Source organism: Pan paniscus, chromosome X, assembly GCF_029289425.2.
Source record: "Pan paniscus chromosome X, NHGRI_mPanPan1-v2.0_pri, whole genome shotgun sequence".
In the NCBI taxonomy this organism is placed as follows: domain Eukaryota; kingdom Metazoa; phylum Chordata; class Mammalia; order Primates; family Hominidae; genus Pan; species Pan paniscus.
Genome location: NC_073272.2, coordinates 36,327,281 through 36,340,171, shown reverse-complemented (window position 1 = coordinate 36,340,171; position 12,891 = coordinate 36,327,281).

The window sequence follows — 12,891 nt, the reverse complement described above, 5'->3', positions numbered from 1 at the left end:
CTTGAGTTAATGCAAAAATTAACTCAAGGTGGATTACAGGCTTAAATCTAAAACCAAAAACTAAACACTCTGAAAATAACCTAGGAAATGCCATTCTGGACATAAGACCTGGCAAATACTTCATGGCAAAGATTCCCAAAGCAATCATAACAAAAATCAAAATTGATAAATTGAACCTAATTAAACTAAAAGCTTCTACATAGCAAAATAAACTATAAACAGAGTAAACAGACAACCTACAGAATGGGAGAAGATATTTGCAAGCTATGCATCAAACGAATGTCTAATATCCAGAATCTATAAAGAACTTGAATAAATTCACAAGCAAAAAACAAACCACCCCATTAAAATGTGGGCAAAAGACATGAATAGACACTTCAAAGGAAAACATTCATGCGCTCAACAAGCACATGAAAAAAATGCACAATATCATTAATCATTAGAGAAATGCAAATCGAAACCACGATGAGATGCCATCTCACACCAGACAGAATGACCATTATTAAAAAGTCAAAAAATATCAGATGTTGTCAAGGTTGTGGAGAAAGGGGAATGCTTATATGCTGCTTGTGGGAATGCAAATTAGTTCAGCCACCATGGAAAGCAGTTTTATGGGCAATTTCCCAGCAATTGCATTACTGGGTATATAACCAAAGGAGTACAAATTGTTCTACCATAAAGACACATGCACATGTATGTTCATCACAGCACTATTCACAATAGTGAATTCACAATTCACAAAGGCATGGAATTAACCTAAATGCCCATCAGTGGTCAACTGGATAAAGAAAATATGGTACATATACACCATGGAATACTACAAGCCATAAAAAAGAATAAAATCATATCTTTTGCAGAAACATGGATGTAGCTGAAGGCCATTATCCTAAGCAAACTAACACAGGAACAGAAAAACAAACACTGCATGTCCTCACTTGTAAATGGGAGCTAAACATTGAGGACATACAGACACAAAGAAGGGAACAACAGATACCAGGGCCTACTAAAGAGTGTAGGGTGAAAGGAGGGTGACAATTGAAAAACTACCTATTGGGTACTATGTTTATTACCTCGGTGATGAAATAATTTGTACACCAAACCCTCAAGACACGCAATTTACCTATATAACAAACCTGCACATCGACCCCTGAAACTAAAATGAAAGGTAAAAAAAAAAAGATGCTTACCAGGCTGGCAGATCATGCCCATTTAATTTACTCTAATGCCTATCCTAGCCTTGTGCACAGCTGGGATATAACAGACTCTTTCTCATGATAGATAAGATTACCCTAGGGCCATGGGCCAGAGAGACCTAAGGTCTCATCTGGCCATTGAGCTTCTCCTTTGTCCCAAATTTGAATTTATTCATGATTAGTTCTGCTTGCTATTATAACTAGAAGAAATAAGGAGGTCATATGGAAAGCAAAGGAAAACGATGTGATGGATGTAGAAACAGTAGGAAATGATGAATGATGCTATAGGCTCTTTGGGCAAGAGGTTTTAAAGAATGCATGTGAAAGAATCAATTTTCCTGTGCTCTGAATGTATTGTCAAGAAATAAACTACTTAAAATAAACCTTTTAAAAATGTTTTCATTTGTCTTTTCTACATATCTCAACATACCTTCTGCAAAAGCAAAATGCGACAGCCAGATTAAATATTTAAAATATCCCACACATAGAGTCGGTGATAAAATGTTATGTGTTATTAATGGCATTTCAGAGCATTTTAATACAAATGAAAACAAATAATAGCTACAGAAATGTGTTGGTTACTCGTAGTTAAAATTATAACAATAATGCTAACTACTGTTTATTAGGCATTTCCATATGCTAAGCACACTGCTAAGCAGCTTATATAAATGAACTCATTCAGTATTTTTAAAAAGTATGGATAAGCAGGCAAATGACGAAATGGAGGAAAGACTTGTCAAAGATCATACAGCAAATACATGGAAGAAATGGATGTTGTTTACTCAGTTCTCTTCTCACGCAAATTCTTTAAATCCTTGATATGCCGCCTCTAAAAAAGTGTTACCATTTATTAGGAGAATTTAAACATGGGAAGACTTCTGTTGAAGATTCATATTTTGTTTGATATTATTTTTCCAAGTGGCATCCAAACAATTACTGTTCCAGCAATGGATATGTTCCTCTGAACCACATTATTATGAATTTACTTCTTATGTTTTATGTCAGATGTCATTTTAAGACAATAATGTGTGGCATATTTAAGAAAGTAACATGTCTTCCTCAGGTTAGACTAGTAGTGAAGTTGGTATAAGGGACTTAATGTTAAAAAATTTCATTTTTCTAGAGAAAAAATATTTTCAAGCACAAACTGAATATGTGTATCAAATTCAACTTAGTTCCAGTTTTTTAAATCTATTGATGTTGAAAGAAGCCAGCATAAGTTCATATTTTTTTCTTCTCTGTACTTCTCACTTTTCTTTCTTTCTTTTTTTACTTCATTTACTAATTTGAATGTCATCTTAACAGAGGCACTGGGTTGTTTTTTTTTTGCAGCGTTTTAACTGATTTTTTTGTACACAACAGACTTATAATGACTCATTTAAATAGATAACATGTTCTAACAGATTAAACAGAAATGTTATACTTTTTTGATAGATATATTTTATATGTGGTAAAATGAGATATTTTTAAAGAATCTGAATATTTTATCTATATTTTTATACCTCTTATAGCTAGTGAATTTTGGAGATATTAATGTGTAATTTTCAGAGAGAATAGAAGATTCATAGAAAGTTTTGAACAAAATACATAATAGATAATATTAAATGTTTTTGATAGCCATCTACAAAGAGATCTTGAAATAGATAATGCAAACCACCATGGATGATTTAAATTTCCTCTGTCGAATGGTTTTCACAGAAGGTTTAATTTCAAGACAGGGGTCAAGTCCTACAGAGTTTGGACCTGAAACTACAGAAAATGTTGCTGGAGAGGTGAGGAAGTCCAGCTAGACAGGAAAAGTCGATTATTCTGAGAGAAAATGACAGGTAACTGATCATCCTGCAGAGCTGTAGTAAAGGTGACATAGCTGGCATATGAGGCACAAATAACAGGGACCTCCAGGAAGGAATATATTGAGATGTATTAAGCTGGCAGGCTACTACTTGTTAAGACATAACAGTAAACAGGAATCCAGCCCTGTGCCATATGGTTTGAAGTTCGCAAGAACAAAAAACCAAACACCGCATATTCTCACTCATAGGTGGGAATCGAACAATGAGATCACATGGACACAGGAAGGGGAACATCACACTCTGGGGACTGTTGTGGGGTGGGGGGAGGGGGGAGGGATAGCATTGGGAGATATACCTAATGCTAGATGACAAGTTAGTGGGTGCAGTGCACCAGCATGTCGCATGTATACATATGTAACTAACCTGCACAATGTGCACATGTACCCTAAAACTTAAAGTATAATAAATAAATAAATAAATAAAAATAAAAAAATAAATTAAAAAAAAAAAAGAATCAGGTCTCTAGTAGCAGAGATGGGAGCATGAGAAAATCAGACTTCCAATCCTGAAGTCATTGAAGTGCTTCGTTGTTTATCAAGATCAGGACTGATATTAGAGTCCAAATAAATAACTGAGTCATAAGGTAAGGACTTGATCTCAAAAAGAAACTAAGTTCCTGAAACTGTGACATAAAGTCAAACTACAAGAGTAGCCAGGTGAACTTGATTATTGATTGCAATCATGACTTCCTTCTCCAACAAGGCTTGGAGTATTTCTAAAACTGTGACAGGGCCTGCATACTGGCATTAATGGCTACAGGCAGATGATTATGCTGGATATTCTAAATAAGTCTGCTGGGCATAATAAACCTGATAGATTGCGGTAAGTTTCCACTTTAAGAATGGTATTTAAGGAAACAAGAATATAATTCACTTTTGTTTTCACTGAGTTTGTTTTGAGCAATCATTTTTAGTACTAGCAGCACGTACGTGATAGAAGGAATATGTGGCTTAAAAAAGCTACAGTTTGACAAACCAAATTGGAAGAACTATAAAGAAGAAAGGTACAATAAGATCCTTAAGGACACACTAAAACACCCTTCAAAAATTATACTCTGGCTTATAAAAGCAGTAGAGATTAAATCAGCCCAGTAGTGTGCTGTTTTAAGGAAAACATTTGTCAATTTTGTATTCAGGAACTTGACTGAGGAAAGGGAGGTTTTACTTTTATTTCCAAATTATTCAATTTCTAGACATAAGAACTCTGTGGGCCTTTGAGTCATTCTTTCCTAAACACAAGTAAAGGAAATGACATATCTTAAAAATGCACAATTAAGCAGTCCCCCACTTAAAGAAAATTAATGTAATAACAATACACACTTGCTAATAGAATAAGTCTTTGAAAATAATATAGTAGTCAAAAAATTTAAAGATATTAAAAGATAACCTTACATTTCTATTCACATATTTGTGTCTTAATCACACCCACATTGAAAGATTATGAACACCATCAGCAGATGTCTTTGAACATGAAGCCCAGTGATAAATAGTTAGAATTTCATAAATGTTATCTCATTTTTCAAACTCTAACAATAATTTCAGTTCCCACTGTGAACTTTATATTCTAATTTATATTTTATGTTAAATATATTACTCTGTTCCAACAAAAATGAAATAACCAGATATATTATTATCAAGTAAAAACAGTGATACACATTTACACATTTTATAACTGTGATGCAAAAATCAACTTATTTAGCTTGATAATCACAGGTGGATTTTTTTTAACTTAAAACAATACAGAATTTTATGTTCCTTTTAAAAGAAAAATAAATAAATCAGTAGTACTGGGAATTTTATACAACTGGCAAATGAATTGCTGACTCAGGTAGCATTAAGAATGTAGTTCTGGAATCTCCATAAACACACTCATGTCATGTTCCTTTCACCACTCAGAGCCACTGAACTGCTGCGCTTGGCCATGACAAACTGTTGGTGGCTGCTGTTCTGTGGCTTGATGCACTTAGTTACCTAAGACAAACATATATATTTGTTTCCCAAAGAAGTTCATGGCAATCATTTGAAGGAGTGAAGCCCAATCCCAGAACTCCTTGCTTTCTTGCAATAACCCATTCATATATATTCTCTGTTCCATTTATTCTTAATGCCCTCAGGCCCTAAATCAGTTAAATCGGGTATGTTTTCAAAATGAGAATTTCAAACAGACTTTGCTCAAACCTAAAAGACATTCTCATATACAAATTTTACTGTTTTGCAAATGTCTTAATATTTTAATATCTAATACCTTCACTTCATCTTCCACAGTCTTAAGATGCTTTCACAGACAACAAGGGAAAACATCTAAATGAATGGTGCTGTTATAATAAGAAAGGGCTCCGAAGAAGAAAGAGACACTGACCACTGTGACATCACATTATAAAGTGATATGGAAATGTAGTTAATGTATTATGTATTATATAATTATTATGTAAGATCTTGGCACCTTTCAGGCATGGAATTCACAACACAGAGCAGATTGCCTGGATACAGAAAGAAGAGTCCACACTGATGCTAATAACACTTCGGATAACCTCCTAACTCACTTACTAAACCTTATTAGCTCTTGCAATCTCCACTTTTCTCCTTCCACTCATGACCAAGTTCCCATTTCTCTGACAGCAGAGCACCACCACCTAAATTTCAAACAGTGAATCTTTCCACCTTTCCATGTTTCTTGCTCTTTGTGAACTTGTTCTTCACTTGCTTTGTTCTCTCTAGTGCCTTAATCTTCATTACAATCCTATACACATCTACCTGCTGTCCTGTTTGAACCCCAAAATAGACAATTCCAATATCTCTTCCCTGGCCTCCTAGATTTGCTCACCCTCTTCACCTAGACTGTGAATTTCCTCTTCTTGGGTAAAGACAGAATTTTGTTTTCTCCGACAGAAAACAAAAGCCTTAGATTCATTTTTATAGAAAGCATTGGTAACTCTGTGAATGTATCCTGTTATAAATTCGTCCTTACTAACTTCATTGGCTAACAATAACTCCTGGAAACTGCCATTCCAATTCTATGATGTTTAGAACCAGAAAAGCAAATTTCGGGAGAATGTAGCAAAAAAAAAAAAAAAAAAAAAAAAGATGTTTCTTCATACTTTCCTAGAGTCCTCTGGAGGAGGGAAAGAAATTTAAAAGCTTTTCTCAAAATATGAGTTTCAGATTGGTAGCAACATGTTAATTACACTCTGTTACTAATCACAGAATGTTAGATTGAAAAATCTGTGTTCACTCATATGCTGTTTATTTTTTACTAAGTATTATATTGACTGGTTAAAATATGCTTGATCGGCTAGCCATCTAAAATAATCCCTTGCTACTTACACATTGTCTTTCTATATTTATTTTATATCTCTAATGAATGTCTTCAAAGGATCCCAGCAGCTTATTTCTGCTCAATCAAAGCCAGGGTTTACCTTTTAAGACCAGTGCAATTACTTTAATACAAAGCAGAAAACCACATGCATTGGCTCTATGTTCAAATTAACTGACCTTTTTAGACACGTCCCCCAAATCCTAGACTTTTAAGACTATTGATCATTTCAGTCTGTGTTGTTATCACTTAACTGATTGAACCTGTTGTAGTTGTATCTCACTGGACTGAGATTTCTGTTAAATCAGGCTTCTAGGATCTCTCCCTTACTAACTTCTCACAACAGATCATGTCACATTGTCATAATCATAGGGCTCAGAAATTTCCGATTTACTCATTACTATATAGAATAATGGGTAAGTGTCCAGGACCTCGGGTTAGATGGCATGTATTTAAATTCAAGCTCAAGGGGACAAATGTCAGCAAATAGGACTCTCAAGCAATTCTCAAGCACTTGTGCCCCCACAAAAGCATAAATTTGAACAATTATTCATGTACAAATATATCTTCACAAGTGACAGGTGATAGATTACAGCATCTTAGTATATTAAAGAAATAAGAAAAGTCACATTGAAAAGGGTAGGAAGAACAGCTTCACGTTACCCTCTTTACCTCTCTCCCAACTTAAGGTAGCACAGTATGGAAAGAGATACCCTCCATATGGGGGAAGGGGAAGGAAGTAAGCAATGGTCCCAGCTTTGGACCCCAATACTGGGAATTCCCCAGTAAAACCCAGTGCTAGGCAGAACTCCAGGGCCCCAGACTCTAGACAGTGCCTGTGTCTGAGCCTCCAGCCACCTCAGCTCGAGGCCAGATCCTGTAGTTCCAGGTTCCAGGCTCCAGGCATGCTAGATGGAGTCTGTCTCAGAGCCACCCCACTGCCAGCCTAAACCCAGTGGCCCCAGGCTCTGGACTATTCTCAGCCAAGTCCGCAGCCCAACCTCAAATACCAGGTGGACACTCAGAGACACAGATTCCAAGCCTTCCCAGTGCCAGGCTGGTCTCTCTGGCCCAAGCCTCCAGACTGGCACCTGTGGCACTATGTTCTAGCAACCCAGGGATTAGGCCTGATCCAGCAGAAACAGGATCCAGGCCAGTCCCAGTAGATCACAATTCTGGACTGGCACGTGTGCACCCAGGTCCCTGGCCATCCCCCACAGTCTCAGACCCCAGGCAAGCCTTCACGGACCTAGCCTCTAGGCTAGCACCTGCACAACAAGCCCCCAGGCCAGCATCAGTGGACATAGGATCCAGGCTAACACCCACAATCCTACTCTCCAGAGCAGTCCCCATAGAAACCGGCTCCATGTCAGCGTCAGCATCAGGTCAAACCGAGGCTCCAGAGGGCCCAGGTCTAGGCCTGTTCCAGAAAACCCAGGGTCCAGGACCACTCCAGGAAACCCTTTTGTCAGGTCGAATCCTGTGAACTGAGACTGCATGAACACCCCTGAAAACCCAGACTACAGTCTAGCCCTCATGGACCCAAGATCCAGACCTACTTTTGCAGACTTAGGGTCCAGACACACCTCACTGCCAGGCCAGCCTTAGAGAACTGAAGTTAAGGGCCCACCCCCTTGTCATGTCAACCCCTGTGGGCCTAGACTTCAGGCCAGCCTCCACACATACTGGATTTTGTCCCATATTAATGGACCCAGGTTTCAGGCCTATCTCTACCAATGCAATTAACAGGTCCACCCCAGTGGATTCAGCATTCAGAACTAATGCTGCACACTCAAGTGCCAGGCTTTCCCACCTGCTGACCAAGACACCAGAGGCCAGGCTGCACAATGACTCCAGCAGCAAGCCTACCTCCAGACATGCCAGGCAGCCTACCCAGAATCTCTGGATGGGCCGACAGTCAGAGGGCTCGCCCAGACAAAGCCAATCTGTAAAGACTAGAATAAGTCTTTACGTTTTCAAAAGAGCACGCATCAATGTAAGGAGAAAAAAAGACAAAGACGTAGAAAGCTCATTTAAAGCTATAATAGCAGAACGCTCTCCAAATTTGGAGAAATATATAAATATTCCAGTACAGAAAGATTAAGGGTTTCCAAACAGATTCAATCCAAACAAGATGATGCAAAGACATATTATAATCAAACTGTCAAAAATCAAGGACAAAAAGAGAATCCTGAAAGCAGCAAGAGAAAAGAAGGACATAACATATAAGGAAGTTTGAGGTTTGTAGCAGATTTCTCAACAGAAAGCTTATAGGCCAGGAGACAGTGGGATGATATATCAAAAGTGCTGAAGAAAAAAAAAAGTCGACGAAGAATACCATATCTGTCAAAGATGTCCTTCAGAATCAAAGGGAGATAAAGACTTTCTCAGACAAACAGAAACTGAGAAAGTTCATCACAATCAGATCTGCCTTACAAGAAATGCTAAAGAGACTTCTTCACACGAAAAGAACCTGATGCAAATTAGTAACAAAAAAAATATGAAAGTATAAAACTCACTGGAGAAAAAGTATGTAGTCAAATTTAGAATACCATTATAACATTATAATGGTGGTTTGTACGTGACCACCATTATTCTTCAGTATGAAAGCTTCAAAATAAAACTATTAAAAATAAAAATAGCTATTATAATTTCTTAAGGGACACTGCATTAGTCAGGTTTCTCTAGAGGGACAGAACTAATAAGATATATGTATATATGTATATATGAAGGGCAGTGTATTACGGTGAATCAACCCACAAGTTCACAAAGTGAAGTCTCACAATAGGCCATCTATAAGTTGAGGAGCAAGGAAGCCAGTAGTGGCATAGTCCAAGTCCCAAAACCTCAAAATTAAGGAAGCTGACTGTGCAGCCTTCAGTCTGTGGCCAACGGCCTGAGAGCCCCTGGCAAAACACTTGTGTAAGTCCAAGAGTCCAAAGCCAACGAACTTGGAGTCTGATGTTTCAGGACAGGAAGCATCCAGCACAGGGGAAAAATGAAGGCTGGAAGACTCAACAAATCAGCTTCTTCCACTTTCTTCTACCTGCTTTTTCTAGTTGTGCTGGCAGCTGGTTGGATGGTGCCCCCCACCCAACGCAACATTGTGAGTGGGTCCTCCTGAGGCGGGGGTCTTCCTCTCCCAGTCCACTGACTCAAATGTTAATCTCTGCAGGCAACACCCAGAATCACCCAGAAACAATACTTTGTATCCTTCAAACCAGTCAGTTTGACACTTAATATTAACCATCACAGATACAGAATATAAAAAGATATAAATTGTGACGTAACACATTTTTAATGTGTGAGAAAGTAAAAGTGTAAAGTTTTTGTATGTGATCAAAGTTCAGCTGTTATCAGCTTAAAATAGCCTCTTTTAGCAAGGAGCAACTCACTCTCACCAAAGGCCTCTGGAATCCTGGCAGAAGGATAGCTCATGAGCACCATAGACACTTGAGTTGGCAGGGAGCGCTGCTTAGAGAAGGGGCAAGGGCAGAACTCCAGACAGGGTAGAGCCCAGAGGGTTTGGTGTGGGAGTGTCTATAGTGGAGCACAGGAAGGGACACTTATTTCCCTAGGCTCGACTTGCTGCTATAAGAGACTTTAGCCCTAGGGGAACTGTCAGACCTCAACTCTGTAGGGAGGTCTTGCCCATGAGATGAGGCTGGTCTGACCTGAGCACCCTTCAGTCTGCTTGCCTGTCCCAAGGCCCCAGCCTGGCCATGCCTGCTTGCAGTGCAACCTCAGGTGCACAGGGGAGGAGTACCTCCTGGGGGCCCACATCATACCTCCTGTGCGCTGGTGGAATGCACCTCACTGGCAGAGAGCTTCAGCAGAGAGGTGCCTGAGGACACACACCAGCCTGCCAGCACTCTCCCTGCACTGCAGCCTTCTCTGTGACAATTTGTCTGCATGCGCTTGCCCACAGCCACCCCAAATGACTTTGCCAGTGCATATGTGCACAAAAGGACCTGGCCTCCCCTTCCCTGCCAGCACTTGTGTGCATGTGCACTCCGCCGTGCCACTGCTGCAGGTGTGAGTGCACTCTGCTGCCTCCTCACCCCCACTGCACTGGCATTGCCATAGGAGCATTGGTGGGCATGGAGTACACTAGCCTCACTCGCCAATGTTCTGTCCCAACATTGCCACCAGTGCGAAACTAGGCATGGTGAACAGTGGACCCACCCCCTTCCCCCACAGCAGCTCCCCCTACAGCAGCCGTTTGAATGGCAACAGAGGGTGCACACAACCCTGTGTCCACCAGCACCTCACCCACATGCTGACACCAACACTGGCACAAATGGTTGCATGGACACTAGCTGGGGCACCCTGCCCCACTGTGCCATGTTAACATCAACCACTACTGTGAAAGCCTGCACAGAGGCCAGTACCCTGGCACTTGCTAGCACACTGCAGCAGCCAATGGGCGTGCACTCCGCTGCACTGCCACCAGCACAAGCAAATGAGAACTGGTCTCGCTGCCACCTCCCTGCTAAGTGCTTTGGGTGGCACCACCCATTGAAGTGTTGTGACCAGCGGCCTGGGAGCACCTTGGCCCCTCTATCACTCCAGGTTCCCAATGTTGAGGGGCCACAGAACAAAGCAAGGACTGAATAACATTCACCCAGAGTTAAAGCATGCAGTCCAGGATTCTGGAGCTAAGCCTTATCTCCTGACTAAAAGATTTCAGAAATAAAGTCAGTCGACTGAACCCACCTTATATCACTATTAAACCACCAAGGGAATCAAATAGAATAAAGAGGAAAAATAAACACCAAAGGAGGGCAACTTCAAAGATTGAAGGACCGTCAGCCCACAAAGATGAGAAAGAACCAGTACAAGAACTCTGACTACTCAAAAAGTCAGAGTGCCTTCTTTCCTCCTAATGACCATACTAGCTCTACAAGGAGGGTTATGAACTAAGCTGAGATGGCTGAAATGACAGAAATAGAATTCAAAATATGGATAGGAATGAAGATTATTGAGATTCAGGAGAACATTGAAACACAATTCAAGGAAGTTAAGAATCACTGTAAAATGATACAAGACCCAACAGACAAAATAGCCTATAAAGAAAAGGATGTAACTGACCTGATAGAAATGAAAAACACACTACCCGAATTTTATAATGCAATCACAGATATTACCAGTAGAATAGATCAAGCTGAGTAAATAATCTCTGAGCTTGAAGACTGGCTTCCTGAAATAAGATAGCCAGATAAGAATAAAGAAAACAGAATAAAAAGCAATGAACAAAACCTCTGAGAAATGTGGGATTATGTAAAGAGACTGTATCTGTGATTCATCGGCATTCCTGAAAGAGATGGGGAGAATGGACGACATTTGAAAAAGACATTTAAGGAAATCATCCATCAGAATTTCCCAAACCTAGCTACAGAGCCCAACATTCAAATTCAGAAAATGCAGAAAAACCCTGCAAAATAATTCACAAGAAGATCATCCCCAAGACACATAATCATCAGATTCTTTAAAGACAAAATTAAAGAAAAAATGTTAAAGGCAGCTAGAGAGAAAGGACAGGCCACCTACCAAGGGAAGCCCATGAGACTATCAGTAGACATCTCAGCAGAAACAGTACAAGCCAGAAGAGACTGGAGACTTATATTACATTTTATTAAAGAAAAAAAATTCCAATTCGGAATTTCATATCCAGCCAAACTAAGCTTCATAAGAGAAGAAGAATTAAGATCCTTTTCAGATAAGCAAATGTTGAAGGAATTCATGACCACCAAACCTGCCTTACCAGAGTTTCTGCAAGAAACACTAATTATGGAAAATAAAAACCATTACCATCCAATATAGAAACACTTAAGTACACAGACCAGTGACACTATGAAGCAACCACACAAGAAGTCAGAATAGTAAACAGCTAACAACATGATTACATGATCAAATCCACACATTTCAATAGAAACCTTGAATGTAAATGGGCTAAATGCCCCATTTAAAAGGCACAGAGTGGCAAGGTGGATATAGAAGCAAGACCAAAGGCCATGCTATCTTCGAGAGACCCATCTCACATGCAATGACACCCATAGACTCAAAATAAAGGGATGAAGAAAATCCAACAAAGAAAATGGAAAACAGAAAAAAAGTAGTAGTTGCAGTCCTAATTTCAGACAAAACAGTCTTTAAACCAACAAAGATCAAAGACAACAAAGAAGGGCATTAAATAATGGTAAAAGGTTCAATTCAACAAGAAGACTTAACTATTCTAAATATATATACACCCAACACAAGAGTACCCAGATTCATAAAGCAAATTCTAAGAGACCTTGAAAGAGACTTACACTCCCACACAACAATAGTGGGAAACTTCAACACCCCACTGAGTGCATTATATAGATTATCAAGGTAGAAAATTAACCAATATATTTAGGACCTAAACTCAACACTGGACCAAATGGACCTGATGCATGTCTATGGAACTCTCCACTCCAAAACAATGAATATACATTCTTCTCATTGTTACATGGTACATATTCTAAAATCAACCACACTTTGGAGATAAA